Consider the following 17,510-nt stretch of genomic DNA (forward strand, 5'->3'; position numbering starts at 1 on the left):
TGCTCTTCTCGTGGCTGTGTTTGTCTCACAAAAACAAGTCTGTACTTCTAGTTGCTCGGGCCAGAAACCCTGGAATCATCTGTAACTTCTCTCTTTATTTCATATTTCTCATCCCACTTTGCAAATCCTGCTTGCTTTTTCTTCCAAATATATCTAGAATCACCAGCACTGTCGCTACCATCCTGAGTCATCATCTCCTGTTGGAATCATTGCAAACACCTCTAACTTGTCTCCCTTGGTCCTCTCCTTGCCCCGGACACAGTCGAGAAGACCGAGCAGCAGCCAGAGATCCTTCTAATGGCTCCCTTTCTGCCCTGAGAGCAGAAGCCAATGTCCCTATGACCTCCAGGCCCCTGTCACCTCCCTCCCTTCCTCTCCCCCTATGCTCCTCAGCTCCTCTCACACCACTCCAGCCGCTCTGACTTCTTTCCGTTCTGTAATACTCCTGTCTTGGGCCTTTGCATGTGCTGTTCCTGCTGTCTGGAATGCTCTTCTCCCAGATAGACAGCTCACTCGCTCACCTCTGTCAGCTCTTTCAAATGTCACGTTCTCAGCACAGCCTCCCTGCTCATCTTGTGTGTAACTGCCCCCCCGCCCCATGTAAATCCTCCACCCCAAACGTCCCTGCTCTCATTTCTGCTTCAACAGTTATAACTATCTGACGTACTATCTATTTTATTTGTTTATTGTGTCAACCATCTTTTTCCTTCACCAGAATAGGAGTTCCATGAAGAAATGGAATTTTTTTTTTTTTTTTTTTTTATCCATTGCAATGTCCCCATGCCTAAAACAGCCCCTACCCCATAGCAAGTGCTCAATACACACTTGTGGAATGACTGATTGAAGGAATTTCCTGGTGGTCATTTTGGCCAGGAGAGTAGAGAAAGTCACAGTCCTTTTCCAAAGAGCTTGTGCAACCCACACGGGCTTTAATGGAGGTCCTCCAATGACCGACAGCTCAGAGGACTTTTGTTAAGTACAGGATCCTTTGTTTAAAGTGAAAAGAGAATGATAATTCCTGAGTTTTCTTTAGCCTCAGCCACTCCCCCATTTGCTGTTTCTGTCCTTCATTCACAGGTGTCTTATTTCTCTTAAAGTTCTCCTATTCTTCTGAGTTTCCAGGATTGCATAAATTATGAGAAAGCTAGAAACATTCAACAGAAATGGATAAAAACCTAGGATCGTTTTGCTTTTTAATGTTTCAGTATTAGAAACAATTAAATGCTATAAAACATTCTTCCCTGCAAGGTCACATGTGGCCTTCTGAGATCCTTAGCTCTGCACCTTGCCTGGGGAAGGTGCTCAGTTAAGTCTCCAGTGAATACAAGTAATTGCAAAGCACCCCAGCACCCATCACTCTCTCAGTGAACGCTCGAGTCCTTTTGTATCCATGCTCTACACAGAAGCTAAAATATGAAATTAGGACTCACTACGCCAGAATTTATGACTTCTAGTCCTGTCACTGCTGCGTGGAAAAGGAGAGAGTTTCGACCAACAGAAGGACCTCGTTGGTCTTCTGTGCCAGGTATCATTTCTAACCACCCTAAAAATATTCACTAATTTAATCCTCATCACAACTCCAGGAGATAGGGACCATTACTAACCTCATTTTAAAAAATGGAACCAAGGCATAATTGATTTGCAAAAGCCACTTTACTAAGTTTCCCAGGGCTGCTGTAACAAAGTTCTAGAAACTGGGTGGCTCACATAACAGAAATGTATTGTCTCATAGTTCTGGAGGCCAGAAGTCTGAGCTCAAGGTGTCATCAGGGCCATGCTCACTCTAAGGCACTACAGAAGGATCTGGTCCAGGCCTCTCTCCCAGCTTCGGGCAGTGCCTTGGTTTGCGGCAGTGGAACCCCGTTCTTCACAAAGGAGTCTCCCTGTGTGTGTGCATCTGTGTCCAAATTTCTCCTTTTTATAAGGACACCAGTCATACTGGATAACAAGCCCACCCTAAGCTAGTGGGACCTTATTGTAACTTAACTAGTTGCGTCTGCCAACAACCTTTTTTCCAAATAAGGTCTCATTCTGAAGTACGAGGGAGTTAGGACTTCCACACAGGAGTCTTGGAAGGACATCATAACGATCATCCACCAGTGAGTAAGTGGCAGAGCTGGGCCTTGAACCCCGTTCTGTGCTGTGGACACCACAGTGGGCTATGCCCTATGCACGGACGGAGCAGAGCACACATGATGGTGGTGGTACAGGGTGGGCCACTAAATGCTTGACTCTGGTACTGGTATTTATTGCCATCACACGGTGCTCAGGGTACCCGCTCTCATTTTCTGCCTTTGTGGAAAAAAAAAATAGAACTGAGCCAGGTGTTTCATCATTTTAATGGATTTTATGTGCTATTGACTCTTCTCTTGCCTTTCTGACAGTTTTGCTGGATCTCCTCTGGGATTTTAGGATGTGACAATAGGACGTCATTGAGTAAAGCATCAGGGTGGGTGGGCGTGATGCCCCCTACCCTTGGCCTAGCCTGAAAGCTAATGATTTATTTTTGCATTAATTAATCAGTAAATAATTACTGAGCTCTCTGATTTTGCTGGGCCGTGTGCTGGGCGCAGGAATAACCTGTGACCGTGTCAGACAGAAGGCCTGCCCTCTCGGAGCCCACAGTCTTGAGCAGATGGGTAGTTATGACGGGCGCTGTGCAGAGGGGTTGCTGCAGGCCACGGAGGTCCAAGATCGAAAACCACGCAAGGAAGGCAGTGGTGAAGAGGCAACTTTTCTATTGATGGACACCAAGTACACGTATGAGAAGTTCTGAATATATTTCCATACGTAAAACAAAACCAGTACTGTGGATACACACATATAGGATTTAGATTGTTTTCCTACTACCCAGTGAGGAGAACTGAGAGGGAGTGGAGTGAGGAAAAATCCAAATGGCTGCATTTCCGTGCCTCTTCCTTGTGATTTTTCATGTCATGCCTCTCATTCCCCCACCCCTACCCAAACTACATGAGAGCTGGTGTCAAGATCAAGCTGGAAAACAAGCACCGGACAGTTAATAGTTACGCACGTGGTGTCTGGAGTCTCGTTTCTGCTCAGGGTAGGATCCATTTTTATCTCAGTCCCCAAACACCGGAAATGGCTCTTTCCAACACACTCTTCCCTTCCTCCATTTTACTAAAGGGCGCAGTGGCTCAGAGCACTCGTGGGCCCAGACGACACACCCAGGACAGCTCTTAGGGCAGTGTGTGTGTGTGTGTGTGTGTGTGTGTGTGTGTGTGTGTGTGAAGCTGGGGTCCCTAAGTGACAGGGGAAGACCCAGCTGGCAGCCAGCCTGGTGCAGTGTGTGGGACGGAGGAAGCAGCCACTCGGACTGGCAAGAGGCCAAAATGGGCACCAGCCCTCAGAGGAGATGTAGTCTGGACAGGGCAACATTAGGAGAAGAGAAATCTGAACACGTCAGAACACAAACCAACACACTGGTTTTCACTAGTTCTTCAACGATAATGAGGTGGACGTGTGTCTCAGGTCCCAAGGCCCACCACCATCTGAAGTTGCGTGTTTAGAGATTTCTAAGTGAGCTGTATGGCCACACGCATCTACTTTCCATTCCAGCATATTGGTCAGTCTTTTCCCAGCAAACACTTTTGTTATGATCCTAAAGTCCTTGATAGAAGAACCCTCTCGGGAATCACTTTTGAGGGTTGTCTGGATGGAGTGGACTCTACCCAATAATGCAAATCTATGCAGTGGCCAGAGCAGGAAAACTCAGAAAGCCACATTCCCTCCAGAATGGCGCTTAGACAAGGCTTGTTTAAGTCTGAGTCTGTTAAAACTTACACCCCGATTCCACAGCGGGGACTGTGTCTTGGTTTTTACTTCCCATAGTGCCAAGTACTGTGCACCGTAGGCATTAAATCAATATAAATAGATAAAAGAGAGATGTTGAATTCAACGACATATTCTGCTGTTATCAGTAAAGCCTGCACGTTTTGGGCAGGGGTTTTCAGACACCCTGTTCATCTAGCCTTCGTTGGGCTCCCGAGACCTACGAATCTTTGACCCTCTAACCACATCCTGTTGTGCGTCTATGCTCGCAGCTACAGTGCTCGTGAAGCAGCCGACTCTCCCAAAGTCCCAAGTGGTACCGATGACCCCCGACGACGCTGGCCGACCCCCTCCAGAGTAGTGGGAGCACTGCTGTTACTGTCGGCTCATGGGGAGCGAGCTGAGAGGGTCCCTGCTGAATGCGGAAGAGGGCAGATTCCAAACGCGCCTCACATGCAACAATCTCCACCTTCCACCAGGTCTTTAAACAGGTTCTCTCACCTTGAGAGGCAAGATATTGGATACATAGGGTAAATAACCCCAGTTAAAGGACATAGCCATGTGGTCAAGGTGTGGATTTTACTTCTTCTTGAGGGGGTCAGAGGACCCCCACCCTCTGCGTAGGAGCTCTTAGCGTTGTGAGTCTGGGATGCGAATTGCCGGGGGGTGGGGTGATGATTGTCCTCCAAAAGGCAAAGTCAGAAGAGCCTGGCTTCAGTCTGCCTTTGCCACTCCTTCCTGCCTCCATTCCACCCAGCCCTCAGAACTCCCTTTAACAAAGCGGGGGCTTGTGAGGTCGATGACTCCAGGATGTCTGCCTAGGTCCTCAAGTCAATAAAACTTGGACAGAGTAATGGGTCTGGAATTTGAACCCAGTAAATATATCTAAAAGTCTCTACTGGAAACTCCGTGCTTTATATTGGCCAAAGGAAGTGCAACCCAACTGATAACAGCTAAGTGTGCACTCCCGAGAAGCCGCAGGCTTAGCCAGTGTTAAATGATGGTTCGATCAGGTGGCATGAAGAAAACACAAAAGCATAGGGCCCTGGTGGAAAGGCCCAGCTTGAGTCTCACACTGTGAGAAAAAGGACTAGTGAAGAAACGCCTTGCTGTTTAACTGCTCTGACTCCCCACGTCCCTCACGGACGACCCCCTGCTGGTGCTCACGGGGGGACTTCTCGTTCATGAAGATGATGACCTTGGCCCAATAGGTTTTCTCTTGTTACTATGTTCAAATTGTTAAAGGTTGGGCCAGTACACAAAGGGGTGGCAGTGGCCTTAGGACAGGTCTGAGGGTCAGATACAAGTGGGGCCATGGTGTGTACAGAGGCAGGGCGGGTGGAGGGCTAGGAGCGAACTCTAAGATGCCCACAGTTCCATCCCAGAAGCATTCCAATGGGATCTCTGCTGAAGGCTGTTGGAAGCATTCTCTGTGAACTGGCACCCTCTTCATCTGAAAGGCTTCCCCGCTTAAGATTCAGAAACCATCCCATTTGCTCCTCACCGTGCAGGTTTCTACATGTTCTATGTCTTTGACACTGTCAAGACACACAAGACACCCTTGGGCGCCTGGGTGGCTCTGTCGGTTAAGTGTCTGCCTTCGGCTCAGGTCATGATCTCAGGGTCCTGGGATCCAGCCCTACGTCAGGCTCCCTGCTTAGTGGGGAGCCTGCTTCTCCCTCTCCCTCTGCCTCCCGCTCCCCCTGCTTGTGTGCTCTCTGTCAAATAAATAAATAAAATCTTAAAGAAAAAAGATACACAAGATACTCTAGAAAGGTTTTTAGGGTTAGGAAGGCACAGGAAACAGACTATTTGAGACACAGTAGTCAGTACAGACTACCCCCGCAGAGAGCCTGTGCAGGGATGCCGTGTGTGTGTGTGTGTGTGTGTGTGTGTGTGTGGACCTGCTTCCCCAGTCTTTCTGTTCTCTGTAGTTACCCTTTCTGGGACCCTGCTTGGGCTGGAGGAGAACCTGGCCATAGATGTCTTTCCTCTCTCACTCATCATTTCCCCACTATTCTGCTGTTAGTATGGTGCGCCCATTATTCTGTACCAAGCACTGTTTTTCAGCTTCTCCTCCTCTGTGTCCAAGTCATCGTAGTTCAGGGAGTCAAAAGTCATTGTCTTCAGGAAAAGAGTAGACCTCTACCCTTCCCTAATCTTGGAAAATTTCTACAAGGATGTCAGTATGTTCATTTAAAATCATTTCTGCATGCATGCCTTCCACGGATTGGGGCACCTACCATGCCACCAGACTTTAATGAAATCTTCTGACTTAAACTCCTCCCTCTTTAGGCTTTTTGTGATGTGGCCCTGCCCTACCTTTCTGATCCTACTTCCCACTCAGGTATAAACTCTCTCACCACGTACACACAGGGCATTATCGCGAGCATGCTGCCGGAAACCAGCGTGCAGGGCTTGCTGCCAGCCAAGCCTGCTCTCTGCGAGGCCGTCGGTGCTCAGCGCACTGCCCCTTACCTTGGCGAGCACGCACATGCTCAGTAAGAATGCGGCTTCACAGATGAGTCAATCTGTGTAGCCTCAATCTTTGAGCACCCACGAGATCATCAGGAAGGAGTATCTGGAGCTGCCTAGTGCAACTGAAAAGGGATATGTTGAGAAACAGGAATCTAGGGCAGTTTCTGCTTTGAATTTGGGCCTGAAGCTAATTTAAAAGGCTGCCAGAAATCTGGAACCACTTTGCTGGCTGGAAGTTGTTGGTGAAAGCACAGAAAAGAGTGTTTCCCTTTCTTGAGGCCAGTTTGTAACATCCTGGAAACGGCCCTTGGATCCCAAGTCTCTGCTCTCTGTGTTCTGATGTCTTCACTGGGGCCACGTCCTCTTTGTCGGGCTGTCTTCTCCCCCAGACTGAAATTAACCTCAACCTCATTACCTTCCTTCAAGTCTCGCCTGTTATCCCGCCACCCCATCCCCCAGGATTTGGGCCAGTGTTGTTAATCCTCTCCTTTACTCTGGCTCCTGGAATTCATTACCATCCTTTCCCCCTTCCCTAGAGATGACCTGAAAGCTCACCAGCTTCAAAATTATCTTCCTCCAAAGTGCTTATTAAATGACTCTTCGCATGCAGTGCTGGGCTGGGCAAAGCACCAAGTAAGTTCAGGGAGCAAGGCCCATGCTCCTCGGGGAGCTGCCCTTCTGTAAACACCAACATGGATAGGATGTTCAAGACTTTTGGTCAGGGGGAGCCTGGTTGGCTCAAGAGCCCTGCGACTCTTGCTCTCAGGGTTGTGAGTTCGAGTCCCATGTTGGGTATAGAGATTACTTAGAAATAAAATCTTTTAAAAAAGACTTTTGGTCAGTTAATACTTTCTTTTCCTTTTACTCTTTCTTGTGCATTATTTCCCCCCAACTTTTTTGGGGGGGGTCTGTAAAACAGGAATAGGATCACTTGTCTGTTAGAGATATTTAGAGGAACAAATGAAGTGATTTACCTGAAAGTGCTTTGACAACTATAAAGTCCCATGTACGTGCTTGTCATTATTTCCAGCACCTTGCATAATGCCTGGCACCTTGGGTGCTTGGTCATTTTTTTTGTTGAAAGAGTCAATGAATGAATGAGTGAAATTAAAAACATAGTCTCTGCACTCTGGTCAGAATCAGGTGGGGGAAGAGTTTGCACACACACATGAAATACCAGGAGAACAGTATGTAATGGTATCTCACCTATTGAGATGACTTTTTGGATATCAGCAATTATCTGGAACATAGTTGAAACCAGTGTCCCCAGATCAGCGAGAATCAATGTCCTTAAACAGATCCACCAAACTGCATACACTTTATTCATTGAAGAGGCCTTCAAACATGATCTACTTGCTTTTATGATTTTGTTCATTCTTCTAACAAACACGTTTCTCTGGGCCCCTAAACTCCTGGCAACATTTTGGAGCAAATGAAACATGGAAACCTCTTGCTAAAGGAACTTTATTGTGGGTCCCAGAGGTATCACTGTGATACAGCCTAGTGTCATAATTGATGTTTTTAATGATGACTATTTGTGATCAAGTAAAATCTTGAATATCTTCTGCAATCATTTAAGTTAAATAATACATTTTGGAAATGTTACAAAAGAAAAGAAATGTACATACTTACGATATTAACTCCAGTGGTCAGAAAAAGGCAGAGTAAGTGCGGCGTGACTGAGTTCGCAGTTGTGGAAGGGCACTGTCTAGGCTGAGTGCATAAGTGCTGAGAAGCAGACGCTTCGAGCAGAGGCTGGTCCCAGTGCTGTCTCTTCTCAGCGGAGAGAACGGAGCAATGACAGTTGTTTGAGCAGGTGACCTACTCTGTGTTCTGCAATGTTCTGACTTTGTATTAACACATTAAATTCTTGCAACTGTCTGAGGCGACCTTGCTATTGGCACCCTTTTACAGATGATAAGACTGAGCCCCAAAGACCTGCCCGAGCTCACAGGGTGGCGGAGGGGAGTCTGGCTCCAGACTCTATGCCACTCATCACTGTGCTCGTTGCTGCCCCGCATTTTAAAAGAGGAGAATAAAACTCATTGATAAGGGAAACAATAGAAGCAATGCATTGAGTGGGAATAATGAAGGAAAAAGAATTACTGAAATGGTACTTTAACAATCATGAGATCACAAAAGAGCTGCTGTGAAAAAATCCATGAAAAAAACAGTCGCTCGGGGAATTGTCTGAATGATGGACCAAGAGAGACTGTCATTCGAAAATAGAGCACATCATATATAGCAGGGAAGACTATGATTCATAAAGCTCTTGTTTCGTGTGTGTGGTTGTGTATGTGTGTTGGGATGTGATTTAAAAATATACATATATATATATATATATATATTTTTTTTTTTTTCTTAGAGTCACAGTCAAGAAAGTTTGGAAGCCCTTGCCGTACAGAGTTTGGCTGGAGCAGCCAGCAGTCAGTCCCAGCTTTGCTGTCTCGCTGCCCTGTACTCTTGTGACCTAACAGCTCCATCCTCGCTGCTCCTATTTCCAAAGGGAGGGATCGTATCAGACCGACTTGCTTGGATTCCCCACAGGCTCCTATGACAGGCTGTTGCCTTAGGTCCCTGGTGAAGGCGTGAAAGACCACTCGGGCGATGAAGAAACACGGATAGAGCACCCATTCTATGAAGGCCCCTGTGCCAGGCTTCTTGGCTCTGGCATTTTTGGTGTAACAAAGGTATGTCTGATGTAAATTTTAAAATGGCAGAGAGAGAATTTTGTTTTGAAATGGGAGAAAGAAAACAAAGTCCTTTCCGTGTGTCTCTGTAGCTTGACAAGCTTCAGTTTGAGGGTTGGCTTTAGCTCTGTTTTCATTTCCAGTGGGTATGCTTTGAGTTGGCACACAAATTCAATGTGTGAATGGTGTGGGAGTTGAGAAAGTTGCACTGCTATTTCTCTTCTTAAAATTAACAGTGGAATCCTTATGAGAGCAGTGTAGGCTCCGGAATGTGCCACACACGGCTCTCTAACTGCATAATTACGGAGTTCTCCATAATAAAATAGTCCTCATTCTTGCCAAAATTGATACCCCTCCTCCACGGCCTCCTTTGAGAGGCAACTGACGGACAGTTGCTCTTCAGGCTTCTCTGAGGCCTGGAATTTCACTGTCGTTGTCCTATCCACACCCTGGTTATTGGAGTTTCTCAGGTGAGCTTTAGGGATGTGTGTCTGTTCTGAAGTTGGCTGCCTTTAGCTTCCTGGCTGTTCTGAATTCGCTGCGGATCTGCACTGACCTACAGTATGCACATCCCCAGCCCCCGGTGAGGTCAGTCCCCAGTGGCTCACGGCTGCCTTCAGAGGGAAAAGCTTTCTACACAAACATGGTCGTCACAGAAGCTTGCTAAAAACGCCCGCTCGCAGGCCCCACCCATGCCCCACTGGATCGGAGTCTGCATTTAACAAGATCCCCCAGGTGATTCACGGGCACATTAAGGAAAGTGAGGCACCAGGGTAGACTCTGGAGAGCAGCTCAGAAGGCAGTCCTGATTTCTCCATTGAGTCTCAACCCACCAACCAACCAACTAGTCAACACCTATATTTCTAGGGAACACCCATCTTGTTTACCGAGATAACCCATGTACGTGATTAGCAGGACAGAAATCAGAGGAATAACAAAGTGCTATCCTTGGGTTTCCCAAGGAAATTTTCCTCATTATGGCCATAGGGTTAAGGACAACAACTTGGCCCTGGAAAGTAGTAATGTGGGAGCCATCCAACAATTCTGTGGTCCCTAAAAATGCAGAAGCTGGAATACAGTTTAGGCTCCTGCAGTTACTATCGTGATGACTTCATTCTGGGCGGTCAGCGCTGACAGTAGAGAAAAAAAATCTGGTTTTGATGTTTGACAGAGAAGCAATTGTCAGGGCCGGTGAGCAGGCATGAAGGTAGGCACTGTGTCCTGTTGCAGCCTAGAGCCTTTTCAAGACATCCATCATCTAGAAGTTTGTAGTTCCACAATGGTTGGACATAGGGGTGATCTGGTTGCAACATACGTCACCCCACTGATAGCCAGAGCCGAACCGGCTCATTTGGCTGGTGAGTGTCTCTTTCCTCTCTCACTGCTCCATGGACATGTGTCCCTCCTAGAGCCTCAAGCTCTCTTGATCAAAGAGGACAAGCTTCCCTCCTAGAAGAGGACCGTTCTTTAGTCAAGGGTGTAACAAGTAGCTGTGCTCCACTTCTAGAACCCCCGAACAAGCTTACAAGGCTCATTTGTAGGAGAATGTAGGGTAGTCAAGCTTCCAGGACTCCAGACACATCCCAATGTTAGGTGCTGCCTGTGACAGTCTGCTTTTCTTTTTTTTTTTTTTTAAAGATTTTATTTATTTATTTGACAGAGATAGAGACAGCCAGTGAGAGAGGGAACACAAGCAGGGGAAGTGGGAGAGGAAGAAGCAGGCTCACAGCAGAGGAGCCCGACGTGGGGCTCGATCCCATAACGCCGGGATCACGCCCTGAGCCGAAGGCAGACGCTTAACCGCTGTGCCACCCAGGCGCCCCGACAGTCTGCTTTTCTTAAAAAAAATTTAAAAAATAGGGGCGCCTGGGTGGCACCGCGGTTGGGTGTCTGCCTTCGGCTCAGGGCGTGATCCCTGCGTTGTGGGATCGAGCCCCACATCAGGCTCCTCTGCTGTGAGCCTGCTTCTTCCTCTCCCACTCCCCCTGCTTGTGTTCCCTCTCTCGCTGGCTGTCTCTATCTCTGTTGAATAAATAAATAAAATCTTTAAAAAAAAATTTAAAAAATAAAATGGTTATCATGATCATTTCTCAAGGATATGCCCATTACATATTTAAAGCCTTTTCAAGTTCTTGAAGCCATGTTTCACTCTTCATTTTCTGCAATATCCAGCTTGCCTGCAAGGTTATTAATTCTCCATTATTTTTTAAAATAAAAAAAATTCTTTAGAAATGCTTTTCCATTCACTTCTTCCCCCATCACATCCCACCCCTTCCTGTACCATCACTATAGTCCAAGCTATTCTAGCTTCTGTTTGTATCAGTGCTTCCAAAATATTTCCCCAAGTACATCTTGAAAATTTCTTTAGCACAGAGCTTCCTAAGATGATGTTTATCAGGTCACTTCCCTGCTCCATAACCACATTGGTATTCCATCTAAACTCACCTTGGTCTTCAAAGCTTCTGTGACGTGGTCTCATATCATCTGGACAGACTTAGCATTTGTGCTCGAAATATGAATTACAATTTCCTTCCCAGTAGCATTTTCTCAAAAAAGAGAAAAGTCACTTTATATTGAAGTCTTTACAAAGTGTGTAAAGAGCATCTGTAATGTGGGTGTTTTCTCAACTCCTTTATTTGGAACTAAAATCATTACCCGGAGGACACATATTAGACGAACATCAGTGCTACTTTGGGATGCTCACTGAGGTTACCTATTAGAATCATAAAAAAAAATGCAAGCGAAAAAATTTAGCAGGGTTTAGTAATTACTTCCGAGAGGATGACCTCACTTCTAAGATTTTTAAAGTGATTTTTGAAAAAGATGATTTAGAAAAATACAGTATACAGTAGGAAGTTACTTTGTGGCAATCACAAGCATGCAACTATAGAAAGAAGGTCAAAAACAACGACAGCTGACCTAAAGAGATGGAACTGGTAAATCACAGCTTGGCTAAGACGTTCAGTAGCTTTGCACGTGAGTTTATGTCAAACTGTATATCCAGCACCTTCGAGGACTGTGAAGATGACGTGCTCCATAAGTTGTGATGCACGACGTGAAATAGAACTGCTAAGTGATGACAGCGATGCAAACGAAGACACATCAGCCGTGTTTCAAACCTGGTTATGAAAGTGAGAATGGAGACAAGCATTTGTACACTGTGTGAGACAAGAGTCTAGAATGGCACATGCATTAGACACACAGTTGTGTTGCTCACTTTAGGGAGAGAGTTGCATCCAAGCTGACAGGGCTGTTGGGCCTCTCTGTGAAGACAGTCCCCACCCAAGGGCTCACTCTCAGTGCAGCTCACAGCCCGGGACTGAGCAAGGTGGAAAGACAAAGACCCAGCCACTTGGCTTTACCTGGGGTAACTGGTAGGCAACATCTACCCCACACCCCAGCTCCCTGCAGGTTGGTGGCATTTTTGTCAGGTTTATCTCAAATTTAATGGCTTCCTGCCCAATCCTGCTGCCTCCCCCTTCCTTCCACGGGAGTTACTCTAATAAACATTTTGTACCCCGACCTCCCTCTCAGCATCTGGTTCCAGAGAACTCACCCCATGACAGTAAGGGTATGACGTTAATAAATATTGCAGTAAGATGTTGATTAGTTTGTCTGTGTGCTTACAAGCTTATACATTCAGGATGGCTATTAATTTTTTAAAAAATCATCTCATTGGGAAGATCGGATATCGCCTTATGAGCAAGCTCTTTTATTTGCTTAGACTCAGTATTCCCATCACTACTTTATTCAGGCCAGTCCACTCCCTGCACTCTACATCCCATCCCACCCCACTCATCCCTGCTCTGAGGTTCTGCCTCATGCTGTTCCCTCTACTGCAAATGCTCTTCCTTCCCCTCTTTTGCACATCCAAATCCTACTCATTCTTGAAGGTCTTAAAGGAAGGGTCTACATCCTCCATGAAGACCTCCTTGCCTTAAGTAGCCCTCTCTTACTATTCTTTATTTTTAAATTAAATTAGATTTTATTGTGTGTTAACACTATGACTCGGTTATTCATAACTATTCTCTAATTGTTCCTGTGAATTAGATACCAGATTTATACCTTCCCATACCTGATATTGCATAGCACTCAAAGTAGTTAACCTTTTAAAACGGCATCTATCAGCATTCCTGTGGGATTTGTGTTGTGTAGAAACATACTTTGTGAGCCACGCCTCGGCAGATAGCAGAGTTGGTGTCAGATCTGAGAGCACATTATGCTTTGACGCCAGAGTGATGGACTCTCCTGGGAGACAAGCCGATGACTGCCATTCCCAAATCCGAGGTGCAGAACATGGCCCCCAGGCATGTGGAGTAAGTGTTGTTGCAAGGACAGGAGGCCAGGGGAAGGAGCGGGGAGAGGGGCAGTGGGCAGTTAATTCCAATGACTCATGGGTAAAGTTTTGCTTTGGGCAGCCAGTCTGAACGCCGGCTGCTTGCTGGAATCACCTGGGGAAGCTTTAAAATCCTGGCACCTCGATCTCACCCCGTAGATGCTGATGTCATTGGTCTGAAGTGGGTCCTACGATATTTTAAAGTTCCCCTAGTGATTCTAATTGCAGCCAAAGTTGAGATTTCTCCAAAGCCACAGCTTGAGGGAAAGAGGAATAAGAATGCTTAAAATACTTTTTGCTCCAATGCTCCAGGTTTCCTTTACTGGGTATATCTCCTGTGTGAGAAATTGCTCTGGGAAGCCATCAACCACTGCTGTGTAAACCAGTCTGTGTTGCTCACCTTGGAGCCTGAGCCTCTTCCTCCCGGTGGGGTCTGAGGACCCCCGGCACTGACGACACCCCGGAGCTGGTAAGAAAAGCAGTATTTCAGGCTCCACCCAGATCCTGAGTCATGATCCCCACACTATTTGTGTTTGAGAAGCACTGGGCTAGATACAGTTGCCCCGTGAAAAGCAGCTCCACTCAGCTTAAAACCTGTGATCGAAACCAAACCAACCAACCAACCAATTAACAAGCAAACGAACTCTCTGATCCAGACTGTCAGTCTGTGTGGCTTTGTCTAGATTTATCTTCGGGTCAAAGCCCATCTCTCTTGGACCACAGTCACCCTGGCCTCCTACAGCTCGCGTCTGCTATCCTGGCAGATGACTGCTATCTCTTGAAGGAAAGTCTAGGGTCCCCGGATTGAATCTTTCAAAGACCAATTTGTCAATGTTTTAAGTTAGGCAATTTGCAATACGTGAAAATCTGTCTAGCTGTGTTCCCCTGATGTGGTCAAAGCAGAAGGAAACAGAAACGTAATTTTACTTCTATAGATAACTATTGGTGTCAGAAACAGTTTTTTTCCTCCTTTGTTTTGGATGAAATAAAGAATGGGGGGAAGTCAGAATGTAGTCCCTAAAAGATTAGCCAAACCATCCAAATGGATGTGAGCCGGCTACGGAACAGTCTCTTTCTCCAGGTGCTCCTGGAGAGCTAAGCTGGGTGGAGGACGAGAGAGGAGTGAAATAGAACCTTCCAATGCCAGAGATGAATGCCTCATTGTATGGGGGTGTGTTAGCATATCCACCGCCACACGTGACTGCCACTTGCCCCATCACTGAGGGCCTTACAGCTTGAGTCAAAGCCTCCTGCTGGGTGTGCTTGTAACCTTAACAGAAGGACTTAATTGTAAATTTTCCTCACAGTGAAAAACAACCAGACCAAAACAGCCTCATATTTTTGCAATGAGTTTATGTTCTGGATCATCAGCCCTGTTCTTTCTTTCTCCATTACCAGGCTCATGGAAGGTCTGTCATTCCAGGGCAAACACAAACAGCTGACTCCTCATTTTCCGCCGGTACACTGCGTGTGCGTGAGCGCATTAGCTCCCTTATTCATTTGGTCCACAAACATTTATTGTCTACTTTTCTCCAGGAACCGTGCTGGGGCATGGCGATATGTGCCCCTCTCTGCCTAAAGATCAGAGAAGAACATATTGTGGATAAACCGTCAAACTGAATTTTTTCTGGAAGAACGTTATATGAGAAGTTGAAATGATATTACATCCTCAATGGAGAATACTCATTTCTTAATATAAATGACAAGATGGCTGTCAGAGATGTCCTGGCACATCCACTTCAACTAGAAGATGAAAATTAGATACTTGGATCAATTCAGTCATTCTGATGACAACTTATTTTCTTCTCTCAGGAATAAAACACCAGCCCCAAAGCTGATCCTGGTAACTTTGAAGGCAGTGTGGCATGCCTGGTACCTGCACGGGCCTTCTGCCCTCTTCCATCACAGTCTGTGCCATGGTGTAATAATCAGGCCTAACATGGCCAAGTGGAAGTCCAAGCTCTACAGGAGTGTGCGAGAATCACTAGAAATGTGCCCACCTTAGGGACGGGAAGAGTAATGTTAATGGTGACGTAGCAAAGGCCCAAGGAGCGAGCTGTGTTCATTTTTGCTCACTTAATTACTCAAGAGGGGAAAGGGAAAGGCAAGGTTCCTGGTTACAAGTCAAAGGCCCCGCTCCTGGCTAGTTTACGCAGAGAAAGAATTCATCAGCAGCATGTTGGGTAGCTCACAGAATCCACAGGAAGGCTGCAGAACTGGGCATGGAAAACGGGAGGCTGGGCAGGAGGAGCCGGTCTGTGAGGGTCATACGGCAGGAACGATCTGGTCAGCACATTGCCATTGGTATTGCCGCCTCCACAGCATGGCTCTGGACATCAAAACCATCATCACCATGACAACCACAAGTCATGTCTATGTTCTTTCCCAAGTCCCAATCGGGAGTTTTCAATGAGCCCAGTCCAGGTCACACATCCACATGGTAGCTGCCAATGGATGAAGGAAAGCATTGTTTGGCGACCTCTGGCTCCTGTTGTAAGAGGTGGGGCCCTGTCTCCCACCCAGATGCATATTCTGGAAGGTTTATTCCCTAATAAGAAGGGCATATGGGTTCTGGGCAACCAAAAATATAGCATATGTCCATTAAAGGTTGTGTCCATCTGAGTTCTCCTACTCCATGCCCCTCACCTGTGGTCAGAGTCTGTGGAAGGTTAGGCACCCCTGGCTTTCTGCAGAGGGAAGAAAACAAGTTGGAATTCCAAACAAATGGCAGCCAAGTTACATCTCTGCTGGATACAGTTACCAGAAACCCAATCCAAATTAGCTGAAGCCAAATAGAAACACTATTTTAAGAACATGGGGGAGAAGTGTTATCTCATGGAGCCCAACGGCTGACAATTGCTAAGATTTTGGCAAATGCCACAAACCTAGCAACTTGAATGCTGGCGGGATTCTACCGCTAATATTATTATAAATAGTAATATTTGTGAAGCACTTATCATGGGTTCACAGTTATTTTTTATAACAACTCTATGAGACCTGAATGAAAATCACTCGCATTTTACAGAGAAGGAAGCCTGGAGAAGTTACGGCATGTGACCAATGTCACATAGTTGTAAGTGTGAGGACAGATGTGGGCCCAGAACCTGTCTGCGATCCTCACCACGCTGCCTTCTCCTGTCTTGGTGCCGACCACAGTCTTCTGCCTTTCATTCTGCAGACCCCAAGTTGCGCACCAGCTGTCCATCAGCCCAGGGAGAGATCACACCTTCCTATGTCCCATGTCTGGTCTCTCAAGCAAACAGCTGTGATTGGCTAGTTTGGGTAAGTGTCACCCTGAGGGGCTCTGCCATAACCAAGCAAGTGGGGTGGGTGAGGGTGTGGGGCTTCAGGGGTAAGCCAACTGTCCCCGGAAAATAAAGGTTGCTGGCAGCCAAACTACATTGTTAACTACAATTTTCAATGTTGCCTTTTGCGTGACTTTTCATTTTGCCTTAGTCTCTAGCAATTTAGACATAAATTTAATTTTCAAAGGCAATGACTAACTCCTTCCATGTGTCTGGGAACATCTATGTCTCTGCTCGCTTTTACAGAATTACTTTCTTCTTTTATTGTTTTCATTAGAAAATCTCAATTTTCTTATTTCATGCTGTGCTTGATTTTTTGGTAAGTTATCTTAGAACTTTTGTGGAAGTGGGTGAGGCATATTCAAAGAGAAAAAGACTACCTAGTTGTGCTGTCCAACACGGTAGTCTCTAGCCATATCTCACTATTTAAATGTAAGTTAAATTAATTAAAATTAAATAAAATATTAAATTCCGCTTCTCTGTTGCACTAGCCATATTTTAATGCCTAATAGCAAGCACAATATAGCTTTAGAGCATAGAGTATTTCCATCATTGCAGAATGTTCTATTGGAAACATAGAACATGTTGCTGCGGAGGGTTGCAACAATGGCATGGACTGTCTTTTGAAATAACGGGCTCCCAAATGAAAGTGGCTTGCCACCCTGGGGTGACCCTCCAGTTCCCAGGAGCTGTGAGTTCCAGTTCTCTTTCCCACTGCCATGCTTCCTGTTGATTAATTCCTGATTTGCTTCCATATTCATTTTCTCAAAGCCAACATTTGCGTCACATAAACTTGAGTTATATCTTTTCTATAGTACAAAAGGTGCACAACTATAATAGAAAGTTCTGGGCTGGAGGGACATTTGTTGCTGATACTGAAAATTTAATGCACTCGCTTAATTACAGTTGGGA

This window comes from Ailuropoda melanoleuca, chromosome 10, assembly GCF_002007445.2.
Source record: "Ailuropoda melanoleuca isolate Jingjing chromosome 10, ASM200744v2, whole genome shotgun sequence".
In the NCBI taxonomy this organism is placed as follows: domain Eukaryota; kingdom Metazoa; phylum Chordata; class Mammalia; order Carnivora; family Ursidae; genus Ailuropoda; species Ailuropoda melanoleuca.